Raw genomic sequence first — 9964 nt, forward strand, 5'->3', positions numbered from 1 at the left:
ATAAAGAAATCTCAGAAGTATGGCCAAGGACTAATTCCGGGAAATCCCCTTTAAAGATGAAGAAACGATTCACCTTACAACTTCTTTATTAAACCACAGCCAGCAGACATTTCTTTTACTCAGGTACAGTTATTGAAGCATCTGAAACTCAAAAGATTTCTGAGACAACCAGCCATTTCCGAGTTTAGGGATTTACTCATACAGGAATGTGATATCTTGTTGCAGCTGTATCTCATACACCTGCAGAAAGAATCTTCAGTATCTTGGGGAAGTTTTTTTTCATCCAGGCAGATGATGACTTACGAACAAGTATTTTAAAGCCATAATGTTTTTGAAATCGGATGAAAAATTCCATAATTACCTGAAGAAATACGTTATCAGTATCTCCTTTGTCTATTAAAAAAATTAAGTCTATTATATGTGTATACAAGTACACAAACGCACTTACTAACACACACACACATATCTATCTATCTATCTATCTATCTATCTATCTATCTATCTATTATCTTCTATCTATCCTATCTATCTATATATATATATATATATAATTATAATTATATATTAATATAATATATTAATAATTATAAAAAAAATGACCGTACCAACCTTGGGGCAGTTTCCGAGTATGGATTTAGAATTATGCTTCATACTTAACTTCTGCGCCTTGTATTTCAGGGGAAACCTCAACATCGCCTGAATGGTTCCCGTAATGGCAAGCAACTTGGAGAGGTGAATGGTCTCTGTGACTTCGGGATCGCAAATGACGTGACGTGGTGCTAGTGGCAGTCACCCGGTCCGAACGCAATTTCTAGGTGAGTAGAGCATACTTTTTTTGTGAAAAAGGGTTATTCACATAAAAAATTGTTTCCAAGAAATATGAATATGAAATAAAATTTCACATTTTAAAATTTTACCAGTTCAAAATAATTGAAATTCTGCTTCTATTCACTGCAACCTCACATCTTCATATTTTCCTGCAGGTCTAATTCTCAAGTTGCCATAACCTCATGGACTTTATCCACGGGTTCCAACGCCCTCTGGGTAGGAGGCCCAATGAACGACACTTCGGGCGACGAGAGAGGTGAGATAATGCAAGAAAACGTGGCTGCTGAAATAAGGTCGTTCACTAAAAAAAAAATAGTGCGTTGCTGAACTATTCCTCTGAACGATGGCAAATGATCAGCCCTTTGATCCTCAAGTTCGCGATCTCCACGAAGTTCAGAGAACGTATGGAGCATACAGCCAAATTTCTTCGAAAAAGTGTATCCTAGTTAATACTAATGATGAAAATGCCACCGATGATTCTGGCATCAAAGAACCAAAAAAGAAAAATTAATGAAAATAACAAACATAATATAAATAAAAACACCAAATCGATGAAATTACATTTTGATTTTCCTCTTAAAGGTGAAGTTTTGATTTTTAGTGCAGATGGGCCACTCTTGCTCCAGCATTCAATCAATATACTTCGCAAGATATCGGAGAATGCACAGCTCTCCAGGTTCATGAATTTCCTGAATGTATGCAGCGAGGGTCCGTGTGGCTTAATTTGGGTTTTCATAAGCAATATTCGTTCATGAAGGTGTGTTAAGGTCAAAAGATGGACTAGTGGATAGTTAGAGTCACAGCTAGATTGATATAACCGTTCAAGTTAAAGGTGAAACAAGAAGGTTATAGGACAGAACAGAACTAGTTGGTTGATTGTAAGCCGAATACCGGTAAAGGAGAGAAAGAAAGAACCTGGAGGACGGTAGAGGAGAGATAAGTGTGGGGAGTGCCATTTGCAATTGTGATCGATCATGACTTTTGTGTTTTCTATTTTATATTCTGGAACTTAGTTTTTCAATAACGAAATAGGTCCATATTGCTGATCGACACAGATCTCTAAATACGTTACCTAAATATTTCCCTTTGCTTTTATAAACATTAACGATCAAGGGATTGTGTGACAAAGTGTATACGTGCGGACAGACTATAACATTAGAGCTTGGGACTAACCATGGTCATAACAGAATTTATGCTCAACTAACACGAACCCTCCACATCAATGAGTGATAAATCAAAGCTCAGTGAAAGATTTCTCCCTTTGTGTTTCAGAACAAACAGGCGCAAATAAATATCCAAGTTTGTAAAACTTCGTGATTAAAAAAGGGTAGTATTTCATTATTATTCTGTAAAGTTCTTGCTTAGCAAGTATTCCAGTCTCCTAATCCATTTGCGACAAAAGGAATTTCTATTGTTGGTTTCATATCAGTTCTTAGAGCAAAAATATATCTTGTCAGTGTTTTGTAAATGTTAATATCTGTACTTACTAAGAAATATTTTCATGAATTGGTTAGAAGTGAAATAATTCATTTTTATTTCGTATGGGTTTCTGTCACTGACAAGTGATACGATTCATTCGCATGTGATGTTAAATGGTAGAAAAAAAAATGCAATATTTCATTCACTATCAATTCAAGGAAAATGATAATTGTAATCATTGCATGCTGAATTTCCCTATGTATTCGTTATCATTTCTTGACACATTGTCTTGAGGTCATAAAGTAATGCTATTTGTAACAATTCAGTTCGAAAAACTCACTCTCATTTAAGTGATTCATAGGATTCAGTTTGCGAATTTGGTAGCGCTAGAAGTTGGAACCATCGTTTCCTCGGACGACGTTAGAAGGAAGTAGTTAACCTCCACTTCTACTGTAGAATTAACCTTTAATCAGACAAATATTTCACTACTCAACTATTAGACTTCATTTTATCATGTAGCTGAGAGTTGCCTTACCGAAAGTCAAACCAGCATTCACAGCATTATCATAGCAACGCCAGATACCAGTCAGCCCCCTAAAGGCATTAGAGGTTCTTAGTTCAACATACCACGACTTGCCGTAACTTGCCCTAACTTCCCGTAACTTGTTTTTTCTCTTTCCCGGAGGCTACGCTTTCCATGAGACTTCCAGCGCCCCTGGCCAACAGGCTCAAATCGCAGTTATGGAGTCCAACGTGCAAGCTCCAACGGGAGCGTCAGGTAATGCAAAAATTGTTTTACGGAACTTTGCTATTCTTCGAAGATTTTTTGCAAGTTTAGTAAATAAGAGAGAGAGAGAGAGAGAGAGAGAGAGAGAGAGAGAGAGAGAGAGAGAGAGAGAGAACTAATATACTAGAATGACGAGATCACTTCTCATAGCGACCTTGAGGATATCTTAATTTCAAAATTGAATAACTGTGAACCAAACCAGCTATATTAATCAATAGCAATACATCGAAAGTATGTCAGTATTCTAGGGTGCTATGCCAAAAAGGTATAGCTAATCCAACACTGAAAATATAATATCAACTTCTGTAATTACAATTAAGAAAAAAAATGATCTCAGTTATACTCCAAATAGCCAGTGGTTTAAAGGGAAACTTCTCTACGATTTAGGAAAATGTTTGAAATTCTGGCATTCTGTGGAAGGTCTGAGCGCTACTGAACTGCGCGTCAAAGTGAAGGGAATTGATTCCGAAGACCTGATCAACATCTGGGAAACTCGAGACTAGACCAGAGGGTACTGGAAGGAGGCTTAAGCTCTCTACACCTTCACCGACAATCATACGGCAATTCTTGAAAAGGCTTATTCTACCCGATATGGAGCTAACCATTTTGTACATTTTCACGAATCTGCATTTTTTCTGTGTTTTTACTGTGCAGTATTATTAATCTCTCACGTTGACGACCATATTATCATTTCATTTATACTTTTGTTTTCATGGGAATTCTAATGAATTTAATGATGACGCCCCTTTTATTGAAGAAGAGGCACTGCAAGTTCTCTTGCATCATGGAAAACATTTCAGGACATAAACAAATGCTTTAAACTGGATTTATTTTTATTGTTGATTTTACACAGTAATGTGAATAATACGATGATGTTACTAAGAGATTTTGCTGGGCGCTACAAACGGAACATGAAAAGTTTTCCTGTTAGATATTTAAGAAAAAAAAAATTCTCCATAAGATAATTGGGATGGAATCCTTCTGCGATTTATCCGACAAGAAATCTTAAAAAACAAAAAAAAATCCAAAGTAGCGGCAGTTATCTGTTTTATATGGCATCCTAATACGGAATAATTTCGGAAATATACTTGAAATAAAAGCTAATCTAATTTCCATTTTCATTTCCTTAACAGCTGTTTGTCGAAGCCATTCCAGCTTCGACAAACAGCTGTTAAGGAAATGAAATATTCTCCGTGGCCACATTGCTATAGACGACCTGGGTTTGAGACCAGGCCAGGAATGCATTGGTCTGTGTTCCTTCGAAGGAGGAATGTGTGACTGGAACAACGCTCAGGGGGACGACTTCGATTGGAAACTGGTGAGTTGATTCCCGCCATGACAACCAGCGATTGAGTGGAAAGTGGGTTTTGTGATCTTTCCGCTGTTAGGGAATAAGTTTAAGACTTGACAACAGGTGAATGTGTTACGTAAAAAGCAAAGGGCAAACGCTTAGTAGTATGTACACATTATGTTGTTTATATCATAGAAAAAAAAGGTAGTGCAATACTAGTAGTTAAATATTACTACTAATAAGCCAGAGAAGAATAACAGAAAATACATTTATTACTAAAAGATTTACACGGGTTAGCACATGTATCGTATATGACAGTGAAGAACTACGAATTTTTCAGCTCAAAGAGAAACATAGAAGGGCACGATGAGTTTGTATAATGTTAAAGCGCAGAGGGTCATTACTGATGATACGGAAAATACAAGGATGCTGACGAACTATATAGTAATTTAAAAGACTAATGAACTCTTTATTACGTGAAACCTGATGGCAATGGCTAATGGTTTAGCGATACGTACACACAACAACCACATACACACACACATACACACACACACATATATATATCTATATCTATATATATATATATATATATATATCTATATAACAATATATACAAACACATATTATCTACACAACACACACACATATATATATATATATATCATATATATATATATATATATATATATATATATATATATATATAAAGGTATAAGCCACGAAGGAAAAATAAACAACGGGGTGTCTGCAAGATCTTTTGACGTTCAACGTCCTTTACTCAGCAGAGGACGTTGAACGTCGAAAGATCTTGTAGCACTCCGTTGTTTATTTTCCTTTCGTGGCTTATACCTTCATTTATGGATTTATTGCGTTCCAAACTTTCGTGATTCAGTTTTATACATATATATAATATAATATATATATATATATATATATATACTATATATCATATATATAAATATATATAATATTATATCATATAATATATAGATATACATAAATTGCTGGTAAAGGCTCACATTAAAAAGTCTCAACTGCAGTTTCTACGTTCATGTCTTGATGACCACATCATCCCAAGAACAATGACACCTAAGAATTACAAAGGACTTGACAGCTCTCCATTTCCTTGCGTATATGAAGAAATCCTGAAGGACAGAATATCATCGGTACAGCAGGAGAAGGAAGGTGCTTTTCCACGACTCAGGTACAATAGCCGTAAACTGAGAGAAGAATTTAATCAAAATGTGAATGCAACACAAATTCAGTTTCAAGTACTTTTAGACTACTATGCACATAACGTATGTAGACGAGAAAACGAAAAAGTGAAAAACGATCTAAAGATTAAAGCAGATTTAATTTTCATGAATAGCCCTTGGTTTAAATATAGTTCACAAGAAAAAGTGCAAAATTTGTCGTCCTTCTAGTTATCCAGTGATCAGAAGTGCGTGCTTGGTTATGGATTGTCTTTCGCCATGCCCCCTACACACGAATGTTTACTTGAGCTACTGACCAATTTCGCTAAGTTCGAGAAGAAGTATGTAAACATTCATACAGATACGTCAGCAATAAAGGGATTTGTTCTAGGAACATTCATGGAAAGTATAAGTTTTAACAAAGGATTCCCAAAGAAGTTAATGAACGCCTTAGAAGACCTCAAGAAAAATAAGGAAATAATAATAACAAAAGCAGACAAAGGAGGAAGCAAAATTAATCAACTTTTAAGTGATGGAAACACCTACAAGGCTCTAATCTCTGACTCATTGAAAAGATGGCAGCAGGATTTTAACAAAAAACTCACATCTCTTCTAGGGAAAGACTTTCCGGACCTGTTTAAGAAATTTCAGTCTTACCTCCCGAGACTTCCTTCGATGTATGGCCTGCCCAAGATTCACAAACCGGAGGTCCCTATGCGCCCAGTTACCTCAACAATTGATTCAGTGACCTACAATTTGGCTAGTTGGTTAGCTAAGCATTTATCAAAGTGTTTGGATACTATATCAAACTCACTCTTCTAGGACACTGCAGATTTTATTGAAAAGACTCGACACCTGTCGTTAGAAGGAAAGAGGATGGTTAGTTTTGACGTGGAGTCCCTTTTCACCAAAGTACCTGTAGATGAATGTATGCGGTTTTTAGAACGCAAAATTGATAGTCTTAATATTGATATACCTGTACCAAAAAGTTTATTAATCTAATAAATATTTGTATTGAACAGTGTCACTTCGGACGTAATAGTAAATTTTACTCACAGATTTTCGGCTTGCCCATGGGTTCGCCGTTATCACCCGTTTTAGCAAATTTGTTTATGGAATGTTTTGAAACTGATGTTTTACCCACCATTTTTAACTTTCCAATTGTTTGGTTTCGCTATGTTGATGATATTTTTGCTTTGATTCCAGATTTTATTAACGTTGAAGATTTACTAACTCAATTGAATAATTTACACCAGTGTATCAAATTTAAAGTAGAAAATGAGAATAATAACAGGTTAACTTTCTTAGGCACTTTATTATGTCGTTCAGAAGATAATAGAATTAAATATACAGTATACATATATATATATATATATATATATATATATATATCATATCTATATATATATATATATATATATATCCATGCCTTTCCTTTCCATTCAGACGATGTCAAAATAGGTGTTATTTCTAATATATTCTTGAGAGCTTACAAACTTTGTGATGTTGAATTTTTAGATACTGAAATAAATCATATCAAAAAATTTTTCACTGCACTTGGTTACAAGACAAATTTTATTCAAAGGGCGCATTTTAAGGCACGTAGAATATATTATGTGGCAAGGGAGAAAAGGAGCTTCCTAGGTATATAATAATAATAGTGTTCTAGTCTTACCACAAACCAAAGCAAACCCTGGACTTTTAAACGAATGTTTGAAATTTTGCAACATTGTCCCAGTATATAAACACTGTTAAAAAGTACCTAACAAATAATGTTAAAAATGTAGACAAAACACAAGGATGCATTTACGAAATTCCCTGCCAAGAGTGTAATAAAACATATATAGGTGAAACGATTGATTTTGACAGAAGAAAAAGACAACATCGTGACTCATTAAGGAAAGGTGATGAAAACAACGCCCACTTTCAACATAGACAAAGTAAAAATCATATGGTTAACCTAGACAAAATGTAAAACATAAAGGTTGTTAATAACCCTGAAAAAAGAAAACTTTTAGAATCTATTTTAATCCAAAATGTTGACACTATGAATATATATAAGAGTAATTTTAAACTGGACCTTTTCTGTAATGCAATTATGACAAAGCATGTAGTTAGTGTAGCTAAGTTGTTAAACAAGATTGGCAAACCACCGTAGGACAGTTATACTGATACAACTATATGCTTGTATGTTATTTCTTTTACCTTGACTGTTGTTTTCAGTTTTTGTAACGTTTGTTTCTCTTTCTGAAAGAGGGAGAGAATGAACTCTCTGAAAGCTTAAATAAGAACTTTCAATTTTTTCCAAATTTTAGTGGGCTTCCTACAACAGATTAGAACACGGATACAGTGTTTAAATTTACTATATATATATATATAATATATATATATATATATATATATATATATTGTTACGAAGTGCCAAGTATCTGGTTACCATTCATCAATTATTGCTTCACCAAAAGCCAGACACCTGAACCCTCATAACAGGTACTAAACGACTGAATACTCTAAAAGGCAACAGTGATCCCTTAACAACTTACCAGTATTGCAGAAAATCAGACTAAGTTCATGAAAACAGGTGTGAGGTATTCTTGTAAGTAATTAAATTAATCAAAGGGCATCACTCCATCAACAACTTTAAAAGTCTAAGTATTTCCCTGATTTCAGAAGTCTAAGTATTTCCCTGGTTCTAAGTCACTTCAAGTAAATTGAAGGAAAGCAGATTAATCACCACTCTATGTTTCTACCTAACATAAATATAATCATAATTAAATGCAAATATACTGGTTAGAAATGAAATGCTTATAAAAAATTTTAAATAAAATTTTTTATTATTAAACTCAAAATTTATAAGTAAAATTCACAATATCAGGGAAAATTACTGTTACTTGAAAACAAAGTAAAGTTTAATTAATTCTTGAATTAAATTAAGTAAAATTAAATCAAAATTAATTTATCACAAAATTCTAGAAAATTAATTCAATTGAAATCAAAAGTGTTAGGCAATAATTGAAAATTTGAAATTAATTCACAAGTGCTAAACAACAATAAAACTTGAAAAGAATTCTAAGTAAATGCAAATTAATTTACAAGTGTTAAATTTAATTAAATGTGCATTGATTAAGCAATGAAAATAACTAAGTCAATTAAATTGTGAATGTAAATGAAAATATAAAATAAAAAGGCACACTTCAATAAGAAAATGAACAAGTGCACAAACAATGGAACAAACACAAAACACAAAAATTTGCAATGTGTGAAAGTGTAAATCTTTTTCACTCAAAACATTGTAACCATCAGTTTTTACCAAACCTTCGTAACCATCTGTTATTAGTTATTAGTTAACCACTGTTCCTATCAGTTATTAGTTATTAGTTAACCACTGTTCCTATCCGTTATTGGTTATTTGTTGCAACTAATAAAAAAATAACACACTTTACCTTTTTGGTATACCAATTTCTTTCTTTGCTGCAGGCTTGTTTCACTTTACCAAAAACCAGGTGCCATTACGAAACAATGTGTGTTCAGATTCCACAAAAAACACTAAATAACACTAAATAAACTCTAAGAAATATCAAATATAAAATCCTCAAGTTACGAGTGACAAATTTACGTTACGTTAATATAATCTCAAGGATGTCGCGGGAGAGAGAGAGAGAGAGAGAGAGAGAGGGATCTGACCGCCTCGAGGTTCTAAGATATAATGAATCTCTCTTCCTTACGGAAACTGGACAGTGGATGACATAAAAACGTTTTGAGACCCAATAATCCTTCTAGAAGCTTCGAAATCTTACGCAATCTTACTCACAAAATGTGAAACCTGCACGTGGGACTCGGCAAAGACATACACGTATGAGTCCAATCTTAAAAAAAGACATGTATTCATCTCGATCGACCGAACCAGAAGCCTTATCACATATGATGACAGATTCCCAAAACACAAATGATGTCTCGAGCTCGCTTATCAAACGCGTTGACAGATTAGGAAAGCAAACGTACCTCGCAGACCCTCTAATCTCACAGTGCTGGCATAAAAGGGAAACAATCGTAGTTTCGAATGGGCAAAGAAAATCTCTCTCTTTTTATGTTCTACGTTATATTATACTTCTTTTTTACAATATGTTATGCGAAATCTGAAAACACACATTTTAAAAATACTATCTCTAAGCTATTCTAGGAATCTGAAAAAATGTTGCATAATTCTACATAACATTTCAAAGAGGGAAATATGCATTTTGAAAGTAGCAATATATAATAATATATATATACGAATAATAGATATATATATCTATATATTATATATATATATATATAATAATATATATATAATATATTATATATAGATATATGTATATATATATAAGTAGAAACTTGCCTAGTTTTAGATTAATTGAACTATTTGAATCACATTTACCCTCTGAAAGCCAAAACCTCAATGCA

At 33.6% G+C, this 9964-nt stretch overlaps 1 pseudogene; it reads left to right on the plus strand.

Moving 5' to 3' along the window:
* Positions 1–294: 294 nt before the first annotated feature.
* The window catches only part of LOC135225332 (MAM and LDL-receptor class A domain-containing protein 1-like), a 29501-nt pseudogene continuing 19831 nt past the window's right edge, over positions 295–9964 (plus strand).

The sequence above is a fragment of the Macrobrachium nipponense genome, chromosome 13 (genome assembly GCF_015104395.2).
Source record: "Macrobrachium nipponense isolate FS-2020 chromosome 13, ASM1510439v2, whole genome shotgun sequence".
In the NCBI taxonomy this organism is placed as follows: Eukaryota; Metazoa; Arthropoda; class Malacostraca; order Decapoda; family Palaemonidae; genus Macrobrachium; species Macrobrachium nipponense.